This window comes from Triturus cristatus, chromosome 7 (assembly GCF_964204655.1).
Source record: "Triturus cristatus chromosome 7, aTriCri1.1, whole genome shotgun sequence".
Classification (NCBI taxonomy): Eukaryota; Metazoa; Chordata; class Amphibia; order Caudata; family Salamandridae; genus Triturus; species Triturus cristatus.
Genome location: NC_140590.1, coordinates 1,802,377,052 through 1,802,391,230, shown reverse-complemented (window position 1 = coordinate 1,802,391,230; position 14,179 = coordinate 1,802,377,052). Strand labels below are relative to the sequence as shown.

The following is a 14,179-nucleotide window of genomic DNA, read 5'->3' as shown; positions in this document are numbered from 1 at the left end:
CCATTGTAATGCCCCTGATCCGTCCCTCCTGCCCTTTATGGTCTGTTATGCTGCAGCTTTCTCTCCTGTCTGTCCATTATGGTCAGCTAGCTACCATTGCCTCTTGCCCCTCTGTTCTCTGTTGTCCATGTGCATGGTCCTGTCCCCTCCCTCTTGCTTTCTATGGATTGTTGTGCTGCACTCCCGTCCCGCATGCCCTGTGTGGTGTATTGTGCTGCTGCAAACCCTGATGCCTGCCCTGCAGGGTCAGTTTGGTGCACCTCTCCATGTCCCTCCTGTCCTCTGTTATCCAAGTCCATGTCCCTACCCCATTTCCTTCCATGAACCAATGTACCATACTTGCGAACATTTTGAACTTGGTAAGAGGGAGATTTTGAAAAAAAACTGGGGTATTGATTATCCCCTTTGAGTTACATTGAAAAAGAGGAGATTGTAGACAGGAGACAGATCAAATAAAGCCCATTTGAGCTTAAAAACATTGGACGTTTCCTGGCTGAATCGGGTCTGTTGGCATGTATGGTTGTACTACCATTGCCTCTTCCTTAAAAGTGCTTTGTCACTATTTGAAAACTCAGAAAATATGTCCTTATTTTAGTCTTTTAGAGCACTAACCATAATTTTGATGCCAATAAGACCCTCTCATATATGTAATTTCTAAAGGAAATGCTCTAGGTATTACAGTTTTGATTACATCAAGATGACGTCAGGCGTTCCACACTTTTGTAATAAATATAGAATGTTAGCAATCTAGTTGTTCATTAGGATACTGTTGAGAGGCAGAGGCCAGGGGCACAGACTCTGAAAATTGAAGGCAGGTAGGAGAGTGCAGAGGCAACAATTTGACCACAGTGGGCAGGCAGGAAAGGCAGTGGTAGCACAACAGACTATGGAGGGCAGTGGAAAAGGGGGCAGGGGCAACAAACCAACAATACAGGACTGGCAAGAGATGCTGTGGCAATATAATAGACTATTGTGGGCAGAAGGAAGAGGCAGTGGTAGTACAACCATACATGCCAACAGACCCGTTTCAGCCAGGAAACATCCAATGTTTTTAAGCTCAAATGGGCTTTATTTGATCTATCTCCTGTCTACAATCTCCTCTTTTTCAATGTAACTCAAAGGGGAAAACCAATACCCCGTGTTTTTTTTCCAAAATCTCCCTCTTACCAAGTTCAAAATGTTCGCAAGTATGGTACATTGGATCATGGTAGGCAGGAGAAATTGGGGTAGGGACTTGGACTTGGATAACAGAGGACAGGAGGGACATGGAGAGGTACACCAAACTGACCCTACAGGGCAGGCATCAGGGTTTGCAGCAGTACAATACACCACACAGGGCATGCGGGATGGGAGTGCAGCACAACAATCCATAGAAAGCAATAGGGAGGGGACAGGACCATGCACATGGACAACAGAGAACAGAGGGGAAAGAGGCAATGGTAGCTAGCTGACCATAATGGACAGACAGGAAAGCTGCAGCATAACAGACCATAAAGGGCAGGAGGGACGGATCAGGGGCATCACAATGGAACAGACAAGCCAGGAGGGAGGGAATAGGGGTCTGCACATGGAAACAGAGGGTTGGGGGCAAGGGAGCAGGGCAGGAGCAGCAAGCTGACCATGGAGGTCAGGCAGGATGGGCACTAGAAACAAGACACACCATGGAGAGCAAAAGTTAGACTATGATGGCATACACACAGAACATGGAGAGAAGGTGGGAGGGGGTCAGGGGCAGGTAGCTGACCACACAGGGAAGGTGGGAGGGGCCATGGCAGCACAGAAGACCATGCATGGTAATTGGGGGGGTTAGTGGCAGCACAATGGCTATGATGGGCAAGAAGGAGGGTGCAGGGGCATGCACAAAGGACCATGGAGGATAGAAGGGAGGGTCAGGACCTGGGCACAGACAAGAGAGTTCAGGGGAAGGGGCCTTACAACAGACCGCGTAGGGCAGGCAGGAGGAGCAGTTGCAGCACAACAGACCAGGGAGGGCAGAAGGGTGTGGCAGTAAAATGGACCATGGTGAACAGGAGGAAGGGGATAGGGGCATGGCATGTGGACAGGCAGGGTGGAGATGGCAGGGACAGGTTACAGTCATCTGACAATGCTAGCCAGGTGGGAGGGGAGTGGCAGCTCAACAGAACACTCAGAGTAGATAGGAGTGGCAGGTCCATGGAAAATGGTGGGCAAAAAGGATGGAGCCTTGGCATGCACAAGGACAACGTAGGGCAGGGGGAAGGAGAATAGGGGCAGCAAGCTAAGCACAGAGGCTAAGCAGGAGGTCAATGATGGGCCATAAAATTGGGCAATGGAGGGCAGGAGGAGTGGACTAGTACATCATGCTAAATGGAGGGCAGTGGCAGCACATCAGACCATGCATGGCAGGAGGGAGGAGGCTAGTCCATGGATTCAGACAACAGAGGATAGGGAGGATGTGGATGGGGCAGCAAGCTAACTGTTCAGAGAAGGTGGGTATTAGTAACTTTATTGTTTTTAAAATGTGTGCCTGTGCGAACTACTTAAAATATGAACAAGTATGCAACATAATCTCACTTTTATTCAGGAAGAAGAGGACGTTTGTGACTGTGACTCCGGGCTCACTTGGCAGAAACACCCCCTGACCCTTCACCGCCCAACGCAAAATGTAATGCCCGTGAAAAGGGTAGGTGGATGCAGTGTTATATAGAACATAGTCCTGAGAGCACGATTGAAAATGAAAACTAGATATAGTATATGGTATAAACTCTGCACCAAAAAGAGTGATATAAGATGAACCGGGACGTGAAATATAATATGCAATACATTGTGCGCAGTGACAGATTCATTGGAGAGCACGAGATAGCACAGGCACTAGTGCGTGCTATGCGATATGCGCCTTGGAGTGTAATATGCACAGGGCAGTTTTGTGTAACCTAACTAGTCTCTAAAGTTTTAATATAAAATATGTGCTGGGGAGTGTAACGTTGCATATGCACTGTGACAAAGATATGGATCCCAGATTGTAATATGTACTGCAGAGCGCTGTGCGTTATAACATAGGCATCGAGGAAGGCACGTTAGATGGGGCAATATAACCCCTGCGAAGGCAAGTGTGGCATGACATATTCACGGGGTGGTGTTACAGTGCACATGGGCTAGAGAGTGTCATAGCATACGCACTAGCTGGTGGAATACAACACAGAGGTGTGTGGCACTCGGCGGGCACTGGTGGGTGTAACACAGCATTGGGCTCAGCCAGGAGCACGCTGTGACTCTCAAGTGAGGTTCGTCTCCTTTCCAGAGAGTAAAATAAAAAGTATTACACATCCGGCGGTGGATGTGTGTTTTATTAACCGTGAGGGGGGTTTCTTGCATAGTTTGGTTGAATCCCCTTTGAATGGCTTGGTGTGCGTGTGTATTAAATGTGCCCATCAATAGCTACCCATGTTTGTATAAATAAACAACAAGGTTGTCTACTTGGAGAATACCCACCGGCTGGGGCGCCGGGATTAGGCACGGTAGGGCGTCAGACACGTCAAAGCTTCACTAGTGGTGTAAATACATTCCACGTGGATTCATTGTATGCATAGTCGCCTTTTAATGAATATCACGCAAATCGTCATGGTGATAGGTCATACGGTTTGTCCAGCATGTCCTAGGTGTTTCTATAAATATATATTTTTTTAAAATAATAAAAAACAAAGGCCGGCCTCTGGGGGATGGGTCCCCGGGGCCATAATTGGCCAGAGGAGGGGGGCAACGCAGCCCCCCTCCTAATGAATTAAAAAAAAGAAAAAGGCCATGACCCGGGGGTTGGGGTCCCCGGGGCCCATTAATGCCTTGGGAGGGGGGCCACGTGGCCCCCTTCCAAATTTATTTTTTTCAACAAAAAAAATTAGGGTGCAGGCCCTGGGGAATGGGGTCCCCAGGGCCAATAAATTAGAAAAAGAAGGGGGGCCACACAGCCCTCCTTCTTAAAAAAATAAAATAAATAAAAGACCGGCATCGCGCCGGAGGCCACGCCTCCTCCTAGCAGCACTCTGCAAACGCACCCCCTGGCCAGTTGTAAGTTGGGGAATTAATTCCCCTTCAATACTGAGGGTCCCTGAGGGCCAACTAGCCCAACAGGTATCTCCAGTATGCGCCAGGGAGAAGCGTTGCAGACAGGTGTTCTGAGGCCACGCCCCTTTTTACACCTCTATGCAACGCAGCTCTGTGTCACTTACTGGAGGTACCTAGTGGGCTAATTTGACCCTAGGGACCCTTAGGATTCAAGGGGACTTAATCTCTCAACTTAGAACGGCCACAGGGTGCGTTTACACAGCGGTGAAGGGAGGGGACGGGGCCTGAGGTGACGTGTGAAAACACGCCCTGTGGCGCGTTTTAAGTTAGGGAAATAATTCCCTTTCAATCCTGAGGGACCCTGGGGGCCAACTAGCCCACCAGGTGCTTCCAGTAAGCGTCACTGAGCTGCGTTGCAGAGAGGTGGTGCAGGCCGTGCCCCTTTTTACACCTCTCTGCAATGGCGCTTGCTGAACGTACCTAGTGGGCTATTTTGCCCCTAGGGACCCTCAGGATTCAAGCGGACTTCATCTCCCAACTTAAAACGGCCACAGGGCGTGTTTACACAGTTGTGAAGGGAGGGGACGGGGCCTGAGGTGACGTGTGCAAACACGCCCTATAGCGTGTTTTAAGTTGGGAAAATAATTCCACTTCAATCCTGAGGGCCCCTGGGGGCTGACTAGCCCACCAGGTGCTTCCAGTAAGCGCCACTGAGCTGCTTTGCAGAGAGGTGGTCCAGGCCGTGCCACTTTTTACACCTCTCTGCAACGCAGCTTTGTGGCGCTTACTGGAAGTACCTAGTGGGCTAGTTGGACCCTAGGGACCCTCAGGATTCAAATGAACGTAATCTCCCAACTAAAAATGGCTACAGGGCATGTTTACACAGTGGTGAAGGGAGGGGATGGGGCCCGAGTTAACGTGTGCAAACATGCCCTGTGGCGCATTTTAAGTTGGGGAAATAATTCCCCTTCAATCCTTAGGGACCCTGGGGGCCAACTAGCCCACCATGTGCTTCCAGTAAGCCCCACTGCGCTGCGTTGCAGAGAGGTGGTCTAGGCCGTGCCCCTTTTTACATCTCTTTGCAATGCAGCTCTGTGGCGCTTACTGGAGGTACCTAGTGGTCTAGTTGGACACTAGGGACCCTCAGGATTCAAGGGGACTTAATCTCCCAACTTAAAACGGCCACAGGGCGTGTTTACACAGTGGGGAAGGGAGGGGACGGGGCCAGAGGTAATGTGTGCAAACACGCCCTGTGGCGCGTTTTAAGAGGTAGTTGTAATCCCCTGCCCTATTATATACTAGGTGCTTACAGAGGAGGTCATGCTAATCACAGGGGGACCCCAACGCATAGTGTTGTCTAGTGTATGTAGGTGTTTTCACTGTATTCTGATTGTCTATTAACATAGCACTGGCTCTAGGACTGGTTAGTCAGACTCAGTTACCACCAGTATCCGTCTGAAAAAGTTGAGGGTACAGGATGATTTTGCAACAAGGCTTCTTTCTGCTCTTCTGTTTGTTCTTTCTGCACGTTATCCTTCTTCCTGCACTTTTCTTCGTCTTTGAGGACTTCTGTTGCTTCTTTCTGCATCTCTTTTTTTTCTTTCTGTGCGTTTTTTCTTCTTTCTTCACATGTCCTATCTCTGTAGGCATAGTTAGAAATTAGCATTTAAAAAACCTTTGAAATTCACTGAAGAAACCATAGGTTTCAGGGGCGTTATAGTTAGCTGGACTTTTCACTCGTATAAAACCATTGAAATTCCCCCGTTATAGTTAGTTCAGCTAACTATAACTCGCGCGCCCGCAATGCACTGCTGATGACGTCACATATTACATCACTCATGACATGGTCAGTGACATCACTCATGAGATCACTGATGACATCTCAAATGACATCACTGATGACATCACTGATGACATCATCCTTGTGATAGAGTGGCAGACCTCCTCTCCCACTAATATAACCTTTGATACACACATTCAAAAATAGAAACTAAAATTTTCAAAACAATGGACATACCAATACCAGTTACAACAACCTATTCAGTAATTCTAAGATCCACATACACATCCACTCATTCACCAACAGTCCTATACAGTCACTCATACATGTACTCACTCATCATGTGTACTCATACACCTATACATCCTGTTACACCACACTTACTTCTACAGAAACGTACACATACTTAGTCTTTTAAACAATCACTTATAGAAACACATACTTATTCATACAGGAACTCTTCCAATCTCTCACTCTCACATATACCCACTTATATACACCAATAGTCACATATACTAGTGTAAAACATATGTAGTTACTCATAAAGACACTATTGAGACAGTCATTCACTCACTAACACACCCATGCACACACTCATCCACCCATACAGTCCTGCACACATGCTGTCTTCAACACATACAAACAGTGAGTCACTCATTCATGTACCTATGCACTACGTAATACCCCCCACCGAACCATACAGACACTCAGACACTCATACTGATACTCAAAAAACCAACTAATAACCTATATAGACACTCATGTAGCTACTCACCAACCCATGCAGCCACATATACACAAAGTGAGAGACTGATACAGATATTTACATATTTAAACATTACTCACTAAGCCATGTATTCACTAAGATACACTTAATCAGTCAGTTATACAATCAATTTTTCAAAAACAAATCATCCATTTAGACACTTATATACCCATTTATTTTTCCATTGACCTTGAGATATACATATATAAAACATGTAATTTTCAGAAAAACACACATTCACTGGATGATGTCATCAGTGATGTCATCAGTGATGTCATCAGTGATGTCATTTGCGATGTCATCAGTGATATCATCAGTGATGTCACTGACCATGTCATGAGTGATGTAATATGTGACGTCATCAGCAGTGCATTGCGGGCGCGCGAGTTATAGTTAGCTGATCTAACTATAACGGGGGAATTTCAATGGTTTTGTACGAGTGAAAAGTCCAGCTAACTATAACGCCCCTGAAACCTATGGTTTTTTCAGTGAATATATATATACACAAATGCATAACCAATAGAGGCATAAAGAAATAGCAACAGATGAAGCATTTCTCACTATTAAAACATAAGCATGATTAAGACATATTAAAAACATTCATGTCAAACAGTAAAAGCATTTTTTTGGTAGAAACAGGTGGACAACGGGGAGGCAGGTGGGACAGTGAGGAATCCACAGGCAGATACTGTATCCACCAGAAAAAGGGTTACCGAAGGTAAGTAACTTCCTCTTCTGATGGATACTTCTACATGTTGATTCCTCACCTTTTGAATAGAATCCTCAAGCTGTACCTCACCCGGAGGAGGGTGTCCACCTGACTAGACCGAAAACTCTTGCAAAACAGATCGAGCCAAATGGGCATCCCTCCTAACCTCCGAATCGAATAATAATCAAATAATTTTTAGTTGAAATTATATTGAAAATAATACTTTGAAAATAATTTTATTAATAAATTTAGACAAACACTTAAAGGAAAACTTTTATTTATAATTAATTTAAAGATATTTCATACTTTACAAATTACGCCGAAGTCCCGACCTCAGCGCGACTTTTCAAAATAGCTACCGGAATGCGCGCAGCCATCGTGTAGGGTGCCTGAAGGGTGCGCGACTTCTGTATAATTTTTTTTAAAAAAGAATGAATATGCTTTTCCTAACTAAAAATTATTCTCAATTTTTTACCATAGGATTGAGGTACATTAGACTTACAAATTTTCATTTAACAAACCTTTGAAATTCACTGGAAAAACCATCGGTTTCAGGCACGTTATAGTTAGAAATTAGCATTTAAAAAAACATAGAAATTCACTGAAAAAAACATAGGTTTCAGGCACCTTATTGTTAGAAATTAGCATTTAAAAAACCATAGAAATTAACTGAAAAAACAATAGGTTTCAGGAACGTTATAGTTAGTTCGACATTTCACTCGTACAAAACCATAGAAGTTCTGGCGTTATAGTTAGTTCAGCTAACTATAACTTGCGCCCCCGCAATGCACTGCTGATGACGTCACATATTACATCATTCATTACATGGTCAGTGAGATCACGGATGACATCACTAATGACATGTCAAATGATATCACTGATGACATCATCCACGTGAAAATCTGATGCACCTCCTCACATCTGAATATAACCTTTGATGCACCCACTCTAAAATACAGATTACCATTTTTTAAAAAATAGGCACATCAATACCAGTTACTAAATACGCACTGACTGATTCCTAGGTCTACATACACATCCACTCATTCACCCATACAGTCACTCATACATGCAGTCACTCATCAATAAAACACTATCATATGCACTCATACACCTATACAGACACTCACACACTGCCACATATCCAGAGATACTCACACACTTAGTCAGTCATGTAAAGAATCAATCATACTTCCATTTACTCACCTATACAGTTATACAGACACAACCTCACTTATTCATACAGATACTAACACATAATTACTCTCTTATAGAATCACTGATACAAATACACACTCATCCATGCAGCCACTCTCACAATTACTGACTCTCACATACAGTTATTTATATACGCCATCACTCACATATACTGCCTTTTACATATGTAGTTACTTGCACATGTATCACTGAGACATCCATTCACTCACCAACACTCCCATACACACACTCACTCACCCATACAGCTGTTTCCACATGCACTCTTGAACCCATACACCCAGTGAATCAACCACTCACACATCTATGCACAGAGTCACACACCTCCCACCCACCCACACACACATTCAGGCAGCCATACAAATACTCAGGCAAGCAATCAATAACCCATATAGACACTAATGCAGCTACTCACCAACCCACGCAGCAGCTTACACAACAACAGACAGACTGATACAGACTTTCACACAGTTAAGTCACTAACCCATGCATTCAGTAAGACACATTTAATCACTCACTTATGCAGTCAGTCACGTACCTACAAAATCCTCCATACAGACACTTATACACCCACTCATTCCTCAATACAGCTTGGCATATATATAAAACAAAATTAAACTTTACAGAAACACACAATCAATGGATGATGTCATCAGTGATGTTATTTGAGATCAGTGATGTCACTGACCATGTCATGAATGATGTAATATGTGATGTCATCAGCAGTGCATAGTGGGGGCACGAGTTATAGTTAGCTGAACTAACTATAACGCTGGAATTTCTATGGTTTTGTACGAGTGAAATGTCCAACTAACTATAACGTTCCTGAAACCTATGGTTTTTTCAGATAATTTCTATGGTTTTTTAAATGCTAATTTCTAACTATAACGTGCCTGAAACCTATGGTTTTTTCAGTGAATATATATATATTTATATATATATATATGTTATCTACTGGCGGTCGCCGGTAGATAGTTATAGTTAGGACCGTGTTTCCAAAGGAAATCTGAAAATTCTATTTTGAATAACTTTGGCGCCGGTTGCCGAATCCTCGCGAACTTTTCCAAACTAATAGGGTACTCCGCTCAGCTCCTACCCTGAAAGTCTCGGGGTGATTCGTCAAGGGGGGGCCGAGAAAAAGGGGGGTCCCAAAACGCGTTTTCTCCATGCATTTTTCCATAGAACCTTTAGTCGAAGGTACATCCCGAACGGCTGAACAGAATTACTTGAAATTTAGCAGAGAGGTAGTCCTCAGATCCGGGAAGTGCCTTTTGCAGGTCTGGTGTCAATCTGTTCAGTATTTCCTGAGAAAATAGCATTTAAAAGCATATAAATATCTATACGCGCGCACTGTGCGCGCACGGTGCCGTGCGCGAGCGAAATTCTGATTGGTTGATAGATGTCAGTAAACATTCGAATCGGTCGAAATCAGGAAGTGTCGGCCGCCATTTTGTCTGTCGCACTGAAAAGGAAAGGTGGAAAAAAGGTGGAAAACGTGAAAAGGGGGCAGGGAAGAGAGTTCCTGACTCCCTAGCGTTTGTCAGGGGGTCACAGAAGGACCCCCATGGGTGAAAAAAACATTTTATTATCTTTGAAAAAAATTGCGGGGTGCGCACACGGTGCGCGCACGGTGAAAAACCGTGAAAAAAAAAATTTCATAAATACATAACTTAGCATTTAAAAAAACGTACAAATTCACTTACGAACCATAGGTTTCACACACGTTATAGTTAGGAATTAGCATTTAAAAAACCTTGCAAATTCACTTAAAAAACCATAGGTTTCACACAGGTTATAGTTAGGTGGACATTTTACTCGTAAAAAACCAATGAAATTCCCCCGTTATAATTAGTTCAGATAACTATAACTCGCGCGACCGCCACTCTATCACAAGGATGATGTCATCAGTGATGTCATGAGTGATGCCATTGACCATGTCATGAGTGATGTAATGTGTGACGTCATGAGCAGTGGATTGCGGGCGTGCGAGTTATAGTTATCTGAACTAACTATAACGGGGGAATTTCATTGGTTTTTTACGAGTGAAATGTCAACCTAACTAAAACCTGTGTGAAACCTATGGTTTTTTAAGTGAATATATATATATATATATATATATATATATATATAAAATCTACTGGCGGTCGCCAGTAGATAGTTATAGTTAGGACCGAGTTTCCATAGGAAATCTCAAAATTCTATTTTGAATAACTTTGGCGCCGGTTGACGAATCCTCGCAAAATTTTCAAAACTAATGGGGCGCTCCGTTCAGCTCCTACCCTGAAAGTCTCGGGGTGATTCGTCAAGTAGGGGCTAAGAAAAAAGGGGGGTCCCAAAACGCGTTTTCCCCATGCATTTTTCCATAGGACCTTTAGACACAGCTACAGCCCGAACGGCTGAACAGAATTACTTGAAATTTGGCAGAGAGGTAGCCATAACGTCAAGGAAGTGCCTTTCGCAGGTCTGGTGTAAATCTGTTCAGTATTTCCTGAGAAAATAGCATTTAAAAGCATATCAATATCTATACGCGCGCACCGTGTGCGCACTGTGCGCGCACCCAGCCATGCGCGAGCGCAATTCTGATTGGTTGTTAGATGTCGGTAAACATTCGAATCGGTCGAAACCAGAAAGTGTCGGCCGCCATTTTGTCTCTCGCAGTCTGAGGGGGTGAAAAAAAAAGGTGGAGAACGTGACAAGGGGGCAGAGTGGACAGTTCCTGACCCCCTAGCCTTGGTCAGGGGGTCACAGAAGGACCCCCAAGGGAGAAAAAAACATTTTTTTTTTTTAAATAAATCACGAGGTGCGCGCACCCTGCGCGCACGGCACGCACTGCGAACCGTGGGTGCTCGGTACACGAAGCGCACCGAGCGCACACAGCGCGCGCAGGGTGCGCGAAGCTCACCACGCGCGCAGGGTGCGCGCACCTCGCGATTTAAAAAAAAAAATTCACGGTGCGCGCACGGTGAAAAACCTGAAAAAAAAATATTAATAAATACATAACTTAGCATTTTAAAAAACGTACAAATTCACTGAAAAAAACCATAGGTTTCACACACGTTATAGCTACGAATTAGCATTTAAAAAACCTTGCAAATTCACTTAAAAAACCATAGGTTTCACACATGTTATAGTTAGCTGGACATTTCACTCGTAAAAAAACAATGAAATTCCCCCGTTATAGTTACTGCAGGCAACTATAACTCACGCAACCGCAATCCTCTGCTGATGACGTCAGATATTACATCACTGATGACATATGTGTCTTTATGAAAAATAAATATTTGTAATATATGTATAGCTAAAGATTAATGGAAGATGACATGGGTAAATAAGTGTCTAAATACAGTGATGTAATATCTGACGTCATCAGCAGAGGATTGCGGTCGCTTGAGTTATAGTTGCCTGCAGTAACTATAACGGGGGAATTTCATTGGTTTTTTAACGAGTGAAATGTCCAGCTAACTATAACATGTGTGAAACCTATGGTTTTTTAAGTGAATATATATATATATATATATTTATATTACCTACTGGCGGTCGCCAGTAGGTAGTTATAGTTAGGACCACGTTTCCATAGGAAAACCTCAACATTCTATTTTGAATAACTTTGGCGCCGGTCGACGAATCCTCGCGAATTTCTCAAAATAGGTGGGGCGCTACGCTCCGCTCCTACCCTAAAAGTCTCGGGGGGATCCGTCAAGCGGGGGCTGAGATAAAAGGGGGGTCCCAAAACGCGTGTTTCCCATGCATTTTTCCATAGGACCTTTAGAACGAGCTACAGCCCGAACGGCTGAACAGAATTACTCAAAATTTGGCAGAGAGGTAGTCCCTATGTCAAGGAAGTGCCTTTTGTAGGTTTGGTGTAAATCTGTTCAGTAGATTCTGAGAAAATAGCCTTTAAATCAATATATATATCTGAGCCCGCTTACGGTACGCTTACCGTACGCTTACGGTAAGCGTACGGTGGCGTGCGCGAGCGCGATTCTGATTGGCTCTTAGATCTTAGTAAACATTCGAATCGGCCGAAACCAGGAAGCGGCGGCCGCCATTTCGTGAGTTTCACTCAGAAAAAAAAGAGTGAAAACAAGGAAAGGGGGCAATGAGGAGAGTTACAGACCCCCTAACATTTGTAAGGGGGTCAAAGAAGGACAGAAAAGTACAAAAAAAACATTTATTGATTTTAAAAAAAATCACGGGGTACGCGTACGGTAAGCTTACGGTAAGCGTACGGTAAAAAAAATAAAAATAAATAAATGAAAAGCAGATTTAAGAGTTTAGAAATTAGGGAGCTCTAAAAAGAGCTGTTGTGTTTATGAAGTCATTTTTTTAGTGGTACCTACAAGTAAGTACCGATGCAGAGTCTAAGGTTCAAGAGGAAGGCTCTGTTCCGTTCATCATTGAAGTGCACACCATCTCCTCTATAAATGTCTTGCATGTCATAACGCAAGTTGTTGTGGTAAATGGCACCCATACCATAGTCACGGAGGAAAGCAGAAACAGATTTGTTGACGTGCTTTCTTGCTTTGTCAATCTGCGGACAGAAATGATTGGACCAGTTCCATTTTTGCCTTTGGCATATGTTGGAAAACACAAAGGCAGTTTTAGGGAAAAGTGTAAACAGTTGTGCAAAGGTGTCCTTCATAAGCATTTCCAGACCTACCCCAGTCAAAGTGCCTAGGTCATTGCCACCACAGTGCACTATTATGAGGTCTGGGTGTTGGATTTGAATGAAGGATTTCACCAATGGCATCAATTGGTGCCACTTTAACCCTCTCTGACCAATCCATTTAATGTCTACATTTGGCAAAGCAAGGTCTCTCACCATACTTGTTTTCTCTGCAAACGTTTCACTCCAGAAGACATAGCTGTGCCCTACAATCCACACTGTGAACATCTTCAAAGGAGAACTGGATGCACTCAGGAGGTGTCTTTCAGTAGAATGGCAATATGAAAAGAAAGACAGTTTGGAAATGGAGGCATACATATTTTTTTCAAAACAAAAAGAACTGATTGGCTGTTTCATACCATTCTAGAATAAAAACTAGGCTGTATGTGTAAATTAATAGAAGCATGTTTTGTATTGGTACAAAGAAATGTGTAACCAAAGAACAGTACTATGGATTTGCTGTTAGGTTTGAAAAGTCAAGCACTCTTGCTCTGTGGAATTGAAACATTGTTTGGCGAACTTCTGACCTAACTCAACACAGCAGAGTACCATGAGCTGTTGCTATGGTAGCAGGCAGAAGTCAAGTTGGGGGAAGGGTACTAGGCAGAAGTCAAGTTGGGGGAAGGGTACTTTTGGAAAAGGGTTGGTTTTCAACCAATAGAAATGTGTGATTACATTTGAAAAAAAGGGGGAAGCACTGAGATTTGAAACTTACAAGTATATGTGTGGAAAAAAAGAGGAAAAGTAGTTTGCCATTATCTGGTTCTGCTGAGAGGAGAGAGGTGAACACAACAGAGATCCTGGCTCTGATAATCTGCTGTTTGAGTGTCACATTTCTTTCACAACTAACTAATTTTAAAGGTGAGTTTACAGTTTGAGAGGGGATGTATGTGGTAACTTAAGAAATGAATAATAGAAATGGGAATTGTTTTTGTTGTAGTTACACATGGTGGTTTCATAATGTGTCAGTCTGTAAAAGTGATTTTCACTTGGCCCGAAAAA

At 43.6% G+C, this 14,179-nt stretch overlaps 1 protein-coding gene across 1 annotated transcript in view; it reads right to left on the bottom strand.

The window, feature by feature from the left end:
* Positions 1-14,179, bottom strand: part of LOC146813214 (C-type lectin domain family 2 member B-like) — a 284,546-nt gene that overhangs the window by 246,619 nt on the left and 23,748 nt on the right. The window lies entirely within an intron of this gene.